This window comes from Carcharodon carcharias, chromosome 4 (assembly GCF_017639515.1).
Source record: "Carcharodon carcharias isolate sCarCar2 chromosome 4, sCarCar2.pri, whole genome shotgun sequence".
Taxonomy (NCBI): domain Eukaryota; kingdom Metazoa; phylum Chordata; class Chondrichthyes; order Lamniformes; family Lamnidae; genus Carcharodon; species Carcharodon carcharias.
In genome coordinates, this window is record NC_054470.1 from 154,508,729 (window position 1) to 154,523,260 (window position 14,532).

The window sequence follows — 14,532 nt, forward strand, 5'->3', positions numbered from 1 at the left end:
CAGGCTTTTTGTATCCTCTTCACAACTTGCTTTCCTACTCATCTTCATATCAGCAACAAATTTGGCGACAATCAGTTGGTCTCTTTCTCCAAGTCACTAATAATATTAATGTAAATGGTTCAGGCCACAGCATTGATCCCTGTGGCGCTGTGCTAGTTACAGTTTGCCATTCTCAAAATGATCCATTTATCCTGAATCTCTGTCAGTTAGCCAGTCTTCAAACATGCTCATATATCAGCCCACACCATAAGCTCCTACCTTGGTAGTAATCTTTTATGTGGCACCTTATCAAATGTCTTTTTGAAATCCAATTATACTACATCTACTGGTTCCCCTTTATCCATCCTGTCTGTTACATCCTCAAAGAACTCTAATAAATTAGTCAAACCTGATTTCCTATTCAAAAAAATCATGCTGACTCTGCCTGATAGTATTATCATTTTCTAAATGTCTTGCTATTACCAACTTATAATGGATTCTAACATTTTCCCAATGACAAACATAAGGCTAACTGGCCTATAGCTTCCTGCTTTCTGTCTCCCTCCTTTCTTGAACAGAGGTGTTACATTTGCAGTTTTCCAATCCACTGAGACCTTTCCAGAAGCTAGGGAGTTTTGGAAGAATACAACCATTGCATCCATTATCTTTGCAGCCACTTCTTTTAAGATCTTAGGATGTAGGCAATCAGGTCCAGGGGACTTGTCAAGGCTAAGTTCCATTAGTGTTCCCATTACTTTTTCTCTAGTGACAATGATTGTTTTAAGTTCCTCCCCTTTGGCCTCATGATTTTCTACTATTCTTCGGGTTCTTTTTGTGTCTTCAAATGTGAAGTTGAATACAAAATACTTGTTCAAAGCCTCTGCTACTTCCTCATTTCTCATTATTAATTCCCCAGTCTCTAAGGAAACAATGCTCACATAGCTACTCTTTTCCTTTCTTCTACATGTAGAAGCTTTCACTGTCTGTTTTCACATTTCTTGCTAGTTTTTCTTATTCCAATTTCTCCTTCTTCATTTTTTTTTAGTCATCCTTTGCTGTTTTCTAAAGTGTTCCCAAACTTCTGGCCTACCACTAATCTTCACATTTCAATTCTTTCAATTTGATACCACCCTTCACTTCATGGTTAGGCACGGATGGTGCATCCTTCTTATAGAGTCTTTCTTCCTCAATGGAATATATCTTTGTTGAGAGTTACAAAGTATCTCCTTAGACGTCTGCTAATGCTTCTCTACCATCTTTCCTTTTAACCTATTTACCCATTCCATTTTAGCCAACTCTGTCTCCATATCCTGGTAATTGCCTTTATTTAAGTTTAAGACGCTAGTTATAGGCCCACATTTCTCATGCTCAAACTGAATATGAAATTCTAACATGTTATGATCACTTTTGCCTTTTTACTATGTCTTTTACTTAATTTTTCTTTTCGCAAATCTTCACACATTTTTTTTCCCTCTGGGGAATAGTGGGGAGGTGCTGAAAGGGTTCCAGGGCTGATTATCTGCCTGTTGAACCGCACTATGAATGCTCTTTCTGTGGCCAACAAGTTCTGGCGTGGATTTGAACCCAGAGCTTCTGGCCCAGAATTGGGATGCTACTACTGTGCTACAAGACCTCTGAGGTCTTAATTAATCCTGTCTGACTACACATACCAAAATAGCCTGTTTCTTGGTAGGTTCCAGAATGTATTGTTCTCAGTGGATCTGAGCAATTATACATTGCTTTCTCTGGCCATTAACCTGGCCATTCAATGAGAGTCTCAGAACAACAGAGGCTATAACATTTTTCAAACAGCTGCTCTGTATTTCTCTCAAGAAGAAATATAAAAACCTTGCTAATACAGCCACAAGGAACAATCCATAAAATATGTGTGCTAGCTTCAACAGTTGGTTCATGACAGTAGGAAGGTAGTTCTGGCTCTGAAGGGGGGAATACAGATTTTCAGGGATCGGGTCTCATTCCAAATACAGAGCAGAGTGCTGGGGGAGAAATAACTGAGCAACTCAATGAAGAGGATGTACTCAACCAGCATGCAAAGCAGCTATAAGGAAAAACCATACTCAATCTCATTGATCAAAAAAACCCTTCTAGATTCTTTTTAGTACAACTTTGTTTTTCAATACAATGCCCTGGCCCCGAGCCAAGCTGTTCCAGTACAGCTACAACACTGGCAAATTGTTGTCAGGTACGTACACAAAATGCAGGACGAATCCAACCCAGCCAATTACCACCCCCTCATTCTCCTCTCCATCATCAGTAAAGTGATGGAAGGAGTCATCAACAATGCAGCAATAGCAATTACCTGCTCACTGACACTCCGTTTGGATTTCGCCAGAGCCACTCAGCTCCTGACCTCATTGCAGCCTTCGTTCAAACCAAAGAACTGAACTCCAGAAGTGAGGTGAGCGTGACTGCCCTTGACAGCATGGCAGCATTTGACCGAGTGTAGCATCAAGGAGCCCTAGTAAAACTGCAGTCAATGGGAATCGGGGGAAAACTCTCCACTGGTTGGAGTCATACCTAGCACAAAAGAAGATTGTTGTGGTCATTTGCTGTCAATCATCTCAATTCCAGGACATAATTGCAGTTCCTCAGGGTGGTGTCCTAGGCCCAACCATCTTTAGCTGCTTCATCAATGACCTTCCTTTCATTATAAGGTCAGAAGTGGGGATGTTCGCTGATGATTGCACAATGTTCAGCATCATTCGTGACTCCTCAGATACTGAAGCAGTCCAGGTCCAAATACAGCAAGACCTGGACAATATCCAGGCTTGGGCTGACAACTGGCAAGTAACATTCGCACCACACAAGTGCCAGGCAATGACCCTCTCCAACAAGAGAGAATCTAACCATCACCTCTTAACATTCAATGGCATTACCATCGCTGAATCCCTCACTATAAGTATCCTGGGGTTACCACTGACCAGAAACTGAACTGGACTAGCTATATTAATACTGTGGCTACAACAGCAGGTCAGAGGGTAGGAATCCTGTGGTGAGTAACTCACCTCCTGACTCCCCAAAATCTGTCCACCATCTACAAGGCACAAGTCAGGAGTGTGATGGAATACTATCCACTTGTCTGGATGAGTGCAGCTCCAACAACACTCAAGAAGCTTGACACCATCCAGGACAAAGCAGCCTACTTGATTGGCATCCTATCCACAAACATTCATTCCCTCCTCCACTGACACACAATGGCAGCAGTGTGTATGGTAGGAACTCTTCAAGCCTCCTTAGACAGCACCTTCCAAACCCAGGACCACAACCATCTAGAAGGACAAGGGCAGCAGAAACATGGGAACACCACCACCTGGAAGTTCCCCTCCAAGTCACTCACCATCCTGACTTGGAAATATATCACCATTCCTTCACTGTTGCTGAAACAAAATCCTTAACTCCCTCCCTAACAGCAATGTGGGTGTACCTACACCACACCACAGCAGTTCAAAGAGGTAGCTCACCACCACTTTCTCAATGGCAATTAGAGATGGGTAATAAATACAGGCCTGGCCAGCAATGCCCACATCCCTTGAATGAATGAAAAAAAAAACTTTTGGAACAATATTGTAATGGGTCACAATGATTATGTTTCTCGATTGGAAATCCTGAGAGCTGGACTATTGATTCAGAGGCATGATTCACATCCCACAATGGCATTTAAATTTAGACTAACTAAGCAAATCTGGAATAAAATACTGGTATCAATAATGGTGACCATGACTACTGGATTTTCATAAAAACACATCTGGTTCACTGATGTCCTTTAAGGGCTCTGCCATCCTTACTGGTCTATATGTTGCTCCAGATTCACAGCAATGTGGTTGATTCTTAAACACCTTCTGAAATAGCGTAGCAAGCCACGCAGCGCAATTAGGGATGAACAATAAATGTTGGCCTTGCCAGTGACATCCATATGAATGAATTTTTAAAAATTGTAACAGGAAGTCATCTGTTTCTTTTTCTTCAGTGCTGCATTGCAGCAAATGATGAGACATGGGAAGGGGGAAAGGATAAGCCTGAGGAAAAACAGCAATGTAATTTTATATTAGAAGTCAGGTGTACTCTTTGAGGGGTGTGGTGGGGAGGGGGAAAGGTTTGCAGAAATAGGGACATATTTGATTAAATAGCTGCAATATGTTTTTCTCCCGAAAACTGATTTTTAATAATAGTATTTCATTCTGTGTGTAATCATTGTTATGATCCCAACGGATGTTACTACTGGACAAGCCAGATCACAGGGTGGAACCAGGCTTGATGGATCCTAACTTTTGTTTTCTGTTTAGAAACGCAGAAAGTGGCTACTGAACAGAGTCACAGAAGTCAGCTGATGAAATTTTAACAAAAGAATAAAATATTATTGAGCAAGAAAACGCCAGGGAGGTGGTGGCATAGTGGTATTGTCATTGGACTAGTAATCCAGAGTCCCAGGGTAATGCTCAGGGGACCCAGGTCCAATTTGAATTTGAATCCAATAAAAATCTGGAATTAGAAGTCTGACAATTACCAATTGTCGATTGTCAGAAAAACTAATGTCCTTTAGGGAAGGAAATCTGCCATCCTTACCTGGTCTGGCCTACATGTGACTCCAGACCCACAGCAATGTGGTTGACTCTAAAATGCCCTCTGAACAAGGGCAATTAGGGATGGGCAATAAATGCTGGCCTTGATGTCCACGTCCCATAAATGAATAAAAAAAAGATGAACTATATACAATATTCCTTCACCTACAACTACATTTTTGCAGACATATATACAGATTACAAGTTACAAAAGCTATCTTATACGCTAATGTTCCCAACAAGTACACAGTCCATGTAAACCAACAGGCGACCTGTGGTCAGGCACACCACAGTCAGAAACCAAGTGACAGATGCTATGGATTTCTCATCAATTCCCCCCAGATGCTTGTCACACTGTGAGCCAACTGGTCTCACTGAACACCGTCTTTCACACAAGGGTTTCCAATCTCCACTCTTGAAGAACTCACTTTGGAATTTTTTCCCGAAACATGCTTTCTCTCAGAAGCCTTCCATGAGGGTCTGCCTCCAGGGTTTCAAACTTGCCTTCCGATGTTCCTCTCCCCTGGGTCGCCATATGCATTCAAGCTTCCTTTCACACACTCTCTCTCAAATGCTTAGCCATGCCAACAGAACACCACTGCTTCACATGACCACTGTAAAGAGTTACAGACCTTCAACTGTCTCCTTGAATCTTCTGGCTTCTCGCAAGCCTATTTTGCTTTAATTCTGCATCATGCAGCTTTCTCCCTTTAAGCTCGGATCCTTCCTCCCTGCTTCTTACTTTTAACTTCGCTTAACAGGACATTTTCCAGATTTCTGACCTTGTCCTTTGACTTAACTGTCCTCTTGGGACTTTTCCTGTTATTCCTTTAGGGCCTGCTCCCTGCAGTTCCCACTCCCCGTAGACTGCTGACAACTTGGTATCTTCATTGAGGTCCAGAATTCACTGTTATTTTAACTTTAGAGAAACTCATCTAAGATTCTTAGACTTATTTTTCTCAACAGTCTACTAGCATGTCAACTAGAAAGAGACTTAAACCTCTCCCTTCACCTTAGAGCAGAATGACCAACTGAACTCAAAATGCTTTTCCGTTTCTCTGTCTCTCTTTGTGGGCCTCCTGTTGCTAGGCAACAGCCCAATTTTTTTCTACTTTGCTTGTTTTAACTCCCCTTCAAGAGTTGTAAAATCTCATTAAGATGCATGCATCTTTTAAAGTGAAACCAAAACTCAAGTTCCCCCTTTCTTAACACACAAATACAAATTAAACTTAAACTAAAACTCATTCTTAACACCCAGAAATACAAATATAGCTTACTTAAAACCATCTCTATTTCTTAACCATAGAACCATAGAACAGTTACAGCACAGAAGGAGGCCATTCTGCCCATCTTGTCCATGCCAGCCTGAGGACACCCAGGTGCCCTTTCTAATCCCACCTTCCTGCACCCGGCCCATAGCCCTGCAGTTTACAGAACTTAAGATACAGATCCAAGTACATCATCAGTTATATATTTCCTTCACAAATGAGTGCCACAGCTGAAATGGAGTTTTATTTTTATTTATGATGTATTCATGACTTATTGTCATCAATAAGCCAGTGACTAATATGTTAAAAATAGTTCATTATAAGGTCAAAATTAATTTTATGGCAGGGAGAGCAAGGGAAGAACTCAAAAGTATTTTTACTAAAGTGAGAGAAAGAAGGCTGAAAATGCAAATTATTGAACAAGGGAGTTAAATAGTTAAAATATACCTTACATATACCAATTCTGTACCAAATTTACAGGAAGCATTGCACATTATTGGAAGTTCTTAAGCTCATTAGCAATTTAAATACTGTAGAGAAAAAAATTTGATGTACTCCCTTTGCTCCACCCCAATCTGAAGTTATTGTCATCAAGGTTTGCAAATGGCATGAAGGATCTAAGACAAGGCTCACAACTTTATAGTATAAGACTTGAGGTAAAAGGGTGTATTTGAATAGGACACTGCTGCCAAGTGGTTTCCATAATGCGCACAACACTGATGCTGCAATACAGCACCAGATACAAGCCTGGCCCTGGAGACAACGATGCTAAGCCTGTTGGAGGAGGCAGAGTCACACTGTAAGGATTTGACATCAACCCCAGTGCAACATCAACCCTTGTCTAAACGTGCTCAGGGTGTTCCTCAGACCATGTGGGCAATTTTTAAACTCATCTGTTGTTGATTTGAGTATTGAGAGGCCTACATGTGTGCTGTAAATATACAAATTCGATCCATATGGAAGAGTTATTTGCATACAACCACAGTGCTACCTCCTAGATAGACTATTTGTGGCCAGAGTAAGGTGGCATAAACAGGCTGCAGCCGGTTGGAAGAGATGCATCAGCTGCACTTCTCAACAGCATTAACTGCAGTATAAATACTGCTGTACATTTCCCTCCAGAAGAAATGTGCCTTTTACTAATGTATTTTCTTCCCAAAATACCTTTCCCCATATATGTGGAAAGAGAGTTCCTGAGCTTATTTAGGAAGGGAAGTGCTGTCTCAGCTTCTCTGCTGCTTTAATCAAATGAATAAACAGGGTGGTACTCATAAACAGACAATGAACATGTCAGCTTTGCTGATTTAGCTGATCTCAGCCCAGGAGAGAAATAGGGCACTACTACTGGTCTCAGAATTCCTTAACTAAGGAAGGGGGTGGAGAAAAATACCAGGGATCTCACTCCTGATCACTATCCAGTGAGCTGTTTCAAAAGGTCAGTGAATATATTAAGGATAGAAGATTATGCGCCTGAAGTTCCTCGGAGTGGAGGGGGAGGATTGCACATCGGCAAGGGGTGGGGGGGGGGAGGGGGGGGGAAGATTGGGCCTCAGGGCAGTTGGGAGAAAAAGGAGGGTGGGGGGGGGTTGGTGGTGAGGGGTTGGTGCTGGTGCTTGCAGGGGGTTGGGGTGTCAGGCTTCGGAGGGTAGGGAAATGCTCGGGCCTCGGGCTGGGTCCAGTCAGGCCTTTGGGAGTGGAGTGCTGTAGGTGAGAGTCAGACCCACCAGGGGGAAGGGTCCCATGCGAGTGGAGGGGAAGGGGGGAAATCCCATGGACAGGTAAGTCAAGGTGTGAAGGGAGACAAGTGGGGTTGGGGAGGTCATTGTGGAGAGTCTCCTGGGGGCGGGGGAGATAGTCAGATGGTTGAGTGGGGGGTCAGGCGTGTGAGGGAAATCCCATGGGCGGGTTGATGTAGGTCTGTACAATAGTTACCCAGAAGCTAGAAGTGATTTTAATTCTTCTCTTTTTCTGGGTAATTATTGATGTAACACAGTCGGATCCATCTGAAGTTTACAATTTCAATTGCATTTTCAGATTTTTCCCAGTGTAGGGCAATTGCCCAGGGGATGTTTGCACTTCTGGGCAATTGCCGTGCAAACCTTATCTGGAAACTTCTGAAGAGGATTCCCCAGCGTATCTTTGGGGAACCCTGCCTCAATCTAACACTGGGGAGCTTGGAAGTAAAGTCCCTATTTTGTATTGCACGCCCTTAATATATGCAACTTCTGATTCCTGCTCAGTTTAATGGCTGAGTGCTTGGGGGGGTGGTGGGGTGTGTGTCATACCTCGGAAGGTGGGGAGGTGCTCAGGCTGAGTCCAGTCGGGCCTACACTGTATGGACTTCCGTGGTTCAAGGAGGTAGCACACCACCACCTCTCAAGGGCAATTAGGGATGGGCAATAAACGCTGGCCTTGCCAGCGATGCTAATGTCCCTTGAACAAATATTAAGAACTCTGAATTAGTCAATAGGACAATGAGAACATGGTTTCTTTCAATTTTTTAATGGCAATGTCTTTCAAGTCTTACACAAGATATGGCTCATAAGCCTCCAAATGATCCTAAAAACCTTACTTTCTGAAATATCTCAGTGCTTCACAGGATGAATTACTTTTGAAACACAGTTCTGTAGGGAAATGTAGCAGCCACATCCCACAAACAATAAATATGACGAATGAACAGATAAGCTGTGTTTTTGGCCGTAATATTCTTCTTAGAGTTGCTTAAACCTACAAGTGCAATAAAAACAGCAACAATAAACAGTCAAGTTTCCAGCACTACTTCTGGAGTACCAGCTCTGATTCAGTTAACAAATATTTGGACCCTCCTTTTGCTCAGGATTTTTTATATATGTGACTATTAGTGTCAGAAATGGGACATTTCACCAGCTCACCAGTGAGGCCATCGATAATTCTCAGGTTAGGTAAGGGATAGTTGAGAGTAAAGGCTCCCATTTCAAACTTTCCTTTGGTTGATAGGTGTAGTTGCATCAAGGTGAGCAAGAGTGTGAGGGATGGTTGGGTGGTTGGAGCAACCACTGCATGTAGATTGTGAAGTCACTGCACTTACAGAACAATTAACTTCAATTTCCTTTCAGAAGAGACTGTGGTGTTGGTTGACCAGCTCAAGACAATGCAAGGGGAGTGGAAGATGACGTCCCCCGTTTGTTATTTGCAGTGAGATTGGGAATATGTGACCAGGAGTCGGCCATTCAGCCCTTCAACTTGTTCTGTCATTTACCCGCCTTGAGATAAAGGCTACCATTCCATTAGCCTTTTAAATGATTTTTTTCACCTGTCCACTAGCTTTTAGTGATTTCTGTACATTTTGAAAATAGAAAGTAATTGAAAATATACCCCATACATGGGGGCCTAGAATTTGCAACAAATTATAACCAGAAGAAATCTAACACCACAGCTTCGATAGCAATGAGTTCAGGACCTCTATACTGAAGTAAATAAGTGTGATCAATCTCACTCGTTTTCAAGCAGGAAGAACCAAATGTATGGGACAGAAAGGGGGAGAATCTTCACACCAGCAATTTTAACCAATGAACCTTGGTCTGACAACTGATTGATGCAACAGGCCACAGCCTCTAAGCTAGGAAGAACACTATGGAGACAGGAAGCTGCCAGAAGGCAAGAATGAAGAGGAGGAACCAGGTCATGATTTTCAGATGTATCATAAAACTCCAATATAAAACTAAGACAAAATTCTTTTGTTCGGTATGTCCAGAGCTGAACATAGGAAATATTATCAAAATACTGCCTTGTAACTCATCAGCAGCCATGCAACATATATTGGAAGCCTGAAATAGTGATATTACTGGTAGCTGTAACATGGATTCTCAATCTACAGAAAGCCTAACAAATCTAATCTTGAAATATATCATAAAAAGCAGTGGATCTTAAATATTCTGTGTTGATTTTCAAAGCATATTCTGATATATTCAGATATAGATATACACACAAATATATTATACATAAAAAGGTATATGTATATATATTTGTATTGGTTCACAAGTGAAGTGTCACCTGGAATCTGAAATTATGATAGGCTAAGTACGCTGAGCAGACTGATGGGGTGAGTGGTTGCTATGGTGACTCAGTGATGAAATTTCCTCCAGCACTCTGTTAAGTGCTAAGGCAGCTTCAATGGAGTCTGATTTATATCGGCTACAAGCATCAAAACTGCTTTAATACCAACATTTCAGAAATTTCTCTATGTTCTGATAGAAGGATTATAGGTTATCAGCAAGCACAGCTTTTTGCTTCAAAATATGCCCGACTGCAGATTAAAGTATAGTACTTTAAAGATATCTACTAATCATTTCTCCTTGCCAGTTGGGAAACAGCCATGTAAAAACGAGTAAATGTTCCAACACCTCCCTTAGACCTTGCATCGCATCAGTTAAACCCTTTGTCATACTAATGCTTTATCCCAAATGTTTTACATAAAGTCACTACTGGAAGATTACCAGTGTCATTTTGCTGATTTGCTAAGGTAAACCATCCAATGGTACAACGATCAAATGCTGGAACATTTTTAGTCCTGAAGCTTTTAGTTTCTGAATCTCTTCTTAAGTCAGTCTGTGCTGCTCAATGTATTGAACAGCTACCATCTGAAATGCTAAGCCAATCTCATTTTATTTAAAATAACAGCCCTGGGACAAATAAAACTCCCTTGTCTAAAAAAAGACCCCAAAAATGTGTAGTGAAGTGTGGGATAGAGGTAGCGTTTTTAGAAAGCAATGTACAATGCAAGACACATACAGTCAGTACCATGCAAGGCAATTCATCCCTTACCTCTACTACACTTTTCAAGCCTAGAAAGAACTCAGAAATAAATACCTAGCGTAAGTTGAGACTGCACTTCCCATGTGAAAATATACAACCATTTTGCAGACTGCTCTTATGATGCTGGTAGGTCAGTCTGGCTCTGTTTCAGTGTGTTGAGTACAATGTTAAATAGCTTGTGAGCAACATACTGGCTTAATTAATTTCAATGTATCTACAACCAAGTGTTTGAAATTTGATTATTTGCTGGTATATTTTCATAATTTTAAGAGGGTCATATATCTCACTCAGTGACTGTGGGTTTCAGAACTAGTCTTTCACAATGGATGAGATTACTGAAAATGAAATCATGAAGCTGAAATAAAAGCTAGGGACATTTTTTTCCTGAACCAATGATAGTTGCAAACATAAAGCAATGGATCTCCATTTGTTACTCATGTGCTCTGAGATGCCTCTTGGTACTTGGTAAGGTCTAACAAATAAATAGTTGCTGTATGTTCCCTTATTTGTTAGAAAGTACCAATGCCTTTTAAAAAGTCCATTGATATATACAGTGCACACATTCTACAGTTTGATATATTGCAAAAGTATAGTCTTAAAAGCCTACATGGTTTTAAAGCTTCTGTAGTTTTAAAGCAATTCATTGGAACATAGAATGCTACAGCACAGGAGGCTGCTCTCCTTACCGATTTTTTGGGCTAGATTTTCACCACTGAGGCACGTAGCGCAATTCGAACAAATTCCTGGCTCGACCCGCCCACTTTGGGAGAAAGTACCTGCAAAGGCTGGAATGTCATTGCCAGGGGTTGATGCGGACTGGAGTCGGGCCAGCTGACCCGGGAAAGGGGTCAGAGGCAGCCCCAGGGGCTGCCGGGGTGCCGAGACATGCTGTTTGAAAGGTCACCTTGGTGCTGTGGGATTTCATCCCAGTTAAAATAAAAACAAAGTCCTCATTCCCCACGCCCCACCCGTGCCACCTCTTGTCCACCAACCAACCCCTTTGGCCTTTCATGCCAGGCTTTGGCATTTCCATGCCCATTATGCACTGTACAGAACCAATAAACCCATAACTTGACAACAGGACGCATTAAAGAAAGCTTTTAAAAAGTAATTCATTCATTACTTTCCACTATGTTAAAAAAAAAGTCATTTCTACTACAGGGCAATAAAAGTGTCAATCATCCAGACCCTTTAAAGTCTAGATTTCAGATTCCAGGTGACACTTCACTTGTGAACTAATACAAGTATATATATATATATACACACACATACTTTTTTATGTATAATATATTTGTGTGTATATCTATATCTGAATATATCAGAACATGCTTTGAAATCAATACAGAATATTTAAGATCCACTGCTTTTTATGATATATTTCAAGATTAGATTGTCAATAACAGAAACTGCAAGCCTCGAAACCTCTTAATCTTGGGTTATTATGTATTCTTGGCTAAAGAGCCCAGAAATCCATTACTCTTGTTGAAACACCTGAGCCCCAGAGAAAATATTGCTTGATTGACAGCTCTGGCTCTCTGATCTCTGCTGTCAATTTCACAATGTTTATTTACACAAGGTTAAAAGGTCTCATGGGCTTACAGTTTCTGTCATTGATACTTAAAGGGTCTAGATGAAATTTTACACATTTTATTGGTCTATACAGTGTATAGTGGGTGAATGGGCATGGAAGTGCTGTAGCTTGACATGGGGGCCTGAGGAGCCATGGGAGGTGGCTGAAGGAACATAACTTGACATAGGGGGCATAAAGAGTGGATGAAGTGGCATAGCTTGGCATTGGGGGCATGAGGAACCATAGGGGGTAGGTGGAGGGGCATATCTTTGCATGGGAGCATGAAGGACTATAGGGGTTGTTTGGATGGCATAACTTGGCATAATAATCTTTTGATCTTTTAAAAGGTCCCCTCACGCAGACTATGGCTCACAACTCTTGAGGGGCCGTGGACCACAACTCTTTAAAAACCTGGCCTGACTCCATGAAAATTGCAGAAGAGTAGGACATGTGTAGCTCTGCAATGGAGCTGGCCAGGTCAGGAGTGCCAGGTGCAGGCTTTTGACCCCAATGAGCCCACACCCTTAAAAGGCACTCCCGAAAACCAGACAGCAAAGGAATGGGGTCAGGAATCCTGGAATTGGGACTCGGCCATCATTTTTAAAGGGCTCCTGAGTCATTCCGACTAGGTAAAAATCCAGCCCTTCATCACTGGAAACAGTTCCCCTTATTTACCTCTCAAAACCCTTCATAATTTTGAACATCTCTCTTATATCGCCATTAAATCTTCTCTGCTCTGAGAAGAACAGTCACAGCTTCTCTAATCTCACCAAATAACTGAAGTCCTGCATCTCTGGTACATTTCTAGCAAGTCTCTTCTGTACCCTCTCCAAGATCTTGACAACCTCCCTAAAGTGTGTCATATTGAATTGGCCATATTCCACCTGGGGCATAACCAGTATTTTAAAAAGGATTAGCATAATTTCCTTTCTTTTGTACTCTATGCCTCTTTTTATAAAGCCAACGATTCCCATGTGCCTTTTTAATATCCTTCTCAACTTGTCCTGAACTCTTCGAACAATATTATATTGCTGTTAGATTAACTAACTTTCTCACAAGGTCAAAAGTTACTGGTGTATTGTAAATCAATCTTTTACCCATACATTTCAATTTTTAATTTCTAATATTGGCGCTGCATCTCCTGTCAGGATTTTGCTAGTTTTTGTGTGGTGATTGAAAATTCTAAAAACCTGTGTGTTATTAAATTCTCTGAGTCAGAGAAGAGTGACAGAAGAGTGCCACAAATCTAAAATGATTTCTGACAGTATTTACATACTCATCAGCAAAGGATCTTGCAAGGGACTTTTCAGGGTGTTGATGAGTTTCCTGGTTGAAACTATTTTTGCAAATGTAGTTGGGTTTCATTCATGTCATAAAAGCAACATTTTGAGAGTGAGCTTCTCATCATAAATTTTAGTTGGTAAATTTTTGTGCTCATCAACACAAGGAAAATTACTTTTTGCCATTTTGTCTACCAAGTATCAGCCTGAATTATTCCTAACTCTGGTACTGCATTGGCCAGAAGCAGTGATGCCAAATCACAGTAATCAGCAAAGGGACTTCAAGTTTTTCGATAAAATACAGTTGTCTGTGTTTTTAGGAGTTTTTTAAGTTTCTGATCTAATATCTGAGGCATGAGCAGCAGATATTTGAAATGGGTGACTTTCATCTCAGTGAGCTTGGCCTGACTCGGCAAAGTCTCGTCCTGATTCCTTCCTGATTGCAGTCTCTTCTGCTAAATGTCTCCAAAGTTCAAATTTATAAATGTAATTTCAGCTCTAGATTGTAAAGATAAACAACACAAGAAAATAAAGGTTTTCTATTTTTAAGCTAATTTACCTTATTCTCTACACATTCTCAACATTATGTAGAATCTACAGCACAGAACACCTATTCAGCCTAATTGGTCCATGCCAGTGTTTATGATCCACATGAACTTTCTCCGACACTCTTCATTGAACCCTAATAACCATGCTTCTATTCCTTTCTCTTCCACATGTTTTCTAGCTTTCCCATAAGCTATGCTATTTGCCTCAGCTGCTCCATGTTGTAGTGAGTTCCACATGCTTTGAGTAAAAAAGTTTCTCCCAAATTCCCTATTAGATTTACACCTTGGGAAAAGGTTACAAAAGAAAATAACAAACCACATCAACACCTGCCTGCAGCACCTTTAACATAGTAAAAACATCTCAAGGCACTTTACAGGAATGTTATGAGATAATTTTCGACACTGTGCTACAAAATGAGATATGTGGGCAGACAACCAAAAGTTTGGTCAAGAGGTAAATTTTAAGGAGTGACTACCAGTATACCATTCCAGTCACAGAGAGGCTGGACAATC

General features: G+C 41.2%; 1 protein-coding gene across 2 annotated transcripts in view; it reads right to left on the bottom strand.

The window, feature by feature from the left end:
- Positions 1 to 14,532, bottom strand: part of mrps27 (mitochondrial ribosomal protein S27) — a 106,421-nt gene that overhangs the window by 72,736 nt on the left and 19,153 nt on the right. The gene's annotated exons all lie outside the window — the stretch shown is intronic.